A 1,996-nucleotide genomic window follows, 5' to 3' on the forward strand; every position below is an offset into this window, starting at 1 on the left:
TTTCTTTGGGGTGGGGGTGGGGGCGGCAACAAAAGGATGACAAAAATGTAAATACCACTGGTATCATATCATAGTATATTACATACACAGTATTTGAGAAGATGTCAGTTTAGCCTCTATTTTACGACCACCCAGATCGTCATTAAAACATCATCTTTCAATGAATAGTTCCGTATCAGACCTGAAGAGAACGCATTGCATGAAAACATAGGCAAAGAACAAGCATTCGAAAGGGGGACGAAGACATTATACTATAAATTTCTTTCACATGGTTTTGGAAAAGGTTGTTTGAGGTGTTTTGGGAATTGGAGGAGTGCTTGTCATAATTCTGTAGATCAAGATTCGCACAATTTCTCCTTCCAGGCAGGAAAAGTGATTTTAAAATTCTCAGCACCCTTTGCGAGCCTAAAATTCAAATGTTCACAACATCCGTCATCCCTAAACCCTTCTAGGCGGGGTAAGTGTGGCTCACTAATCAGCAGACAGGTGTCAACATATGCTGTAGCAAACAATACGCCTCCAGCAAGTCTATAGGCGGCTTTACTATCCACGTTCGCACTGCCGACAGCCATCTGCTGCAAGCTAAACGTTCGTGTGTAAAACTGAATAATTGGATATAACTCTAGGCCCTGATTAAAGGGCTGATCTACAATAATAACTGCATATTATACACATGCTGCTTTCTTTATACTGTAAACAAACAGCCAAAACGAAATAGGTAAAGTACATGCATACATCATTGGGGGTTGGTTGGTCCTAAGCCACATGTTATGAATCAAGACTTCACAATGAAACTGTGCACAGAATATAATTATCTTTATGAAACTTTAATTGGCACATCAACGACCACAGAAAGGGCTATTGTTAACGTGATTTACTCTGATATGTATTTCAACAGCAAGCAATTTGGTACAACAATGTTTTTCGTTTCGACTTTACGGGCAAAAAAGGGCCACGAACGGAACATGAACGGATCATTCCACCCCCCCACTCCCCCACCCACACTTATTAATATGGTAATGGACGAGATTAAATAAACGATGTGGCCAAAGAACTGAGCAGATGTATTGGGAAACGTTTATGTATTAAGAATAATATTTTGCACATAAATGCTCTTGCCAAAGCGTTGCTCCTGCAGACAAAATTGCCCACCGCAAGGTTTAATTTATATATATTTTTTTTAAAAAAATTTCTTGGGGGGGTTGCAACTTTACTATTAAAATTAAAATAAACACAGGGTCCATGTTAGCCCATACGACATAAGAAATTAACCAGGCCGACACCATACGATCTACTAAATTCAACAAATTTAAGATAATCGAAGACAAGCACACTTAAGCCAACGACTAATCCCAACTTTCACTCTCGAAATGGTGTCTGCAAAAAAAAAAAAAAAAGAAAGAAAAGAAATAAAGGAAAAAAACCCGAACTGATGTAACACTTGTTACACCACAGTAAAGCCTCCGTGTATTACCCTGATCAGTCCAAGACGGGAAGATAAAAAGACGGACACATCATTAATATTACGTGACACGTGTTCCGAGCATGACAGCCTCACAGAAAAGCCCACATACACTAACAAAGCTAATTACGACAGATAGTAAAATTCTGCCTGATTCTTTTTCACCACCCAGGTGGTGCGCTCAGTACTGCAGAGTAGAACTACCGTTACGATGAGACCAAATTATGTACGTATTAACTGTGCATTATGCATCAGTTCATGGTTACTTCAACAACAAAACCCCCATTATGTCTATCAGATTTTTTTCTGTAACTTTCCAACACATAATATCCTAGGAACGGGGGATACTTACGTTAAAAAAACCCACTTGGGTGCTGATTTATCATTTTGAGAGAAGAAGGATTTTAGCCCAGCGCGGACATTTTTAGCCCAGAAAAAAGCAGAAGTCAAAGACCAAGGGATGGAAGCAAACACGAAGTATGCATCTGGGCATCCACGTGGGTGGTTTTCTTTTCTTTTTCTTTTTGTAGCCAC

The 1,996-nt window shown here is 39.4% G+C and overlaps 1 protein-coding gene across 3 annotated transcripts in view; it reads right to left on the minus strand.

The window, feature by feature from the left end:
- The window catches only part of LOC101849195 (multiple C2 and transmembrane domain-containing protein 1), a 179,984-nt gene that overhangs the window by 136,614 nt on the left and 41,374 nt on the right, over window positions 1-1,996 (minus strand). The window lies entirely within an intron of this gene.

Source organism: Aplysia californica, unplaced genomic scaffold (assembly GCF_000002075.1).
Source record: "Aplysia californica isolate F4 #8 unplaced genomic scaffold, AplCal3.0 scaffold00110, whole genome shotgun sequence".
Lineage (NCBI taxonomy): Eukaryota > Metazoa > Mollusca > Gastropoda > Aplysiida > Aplysiidae > Aplysia > Aplysia californica.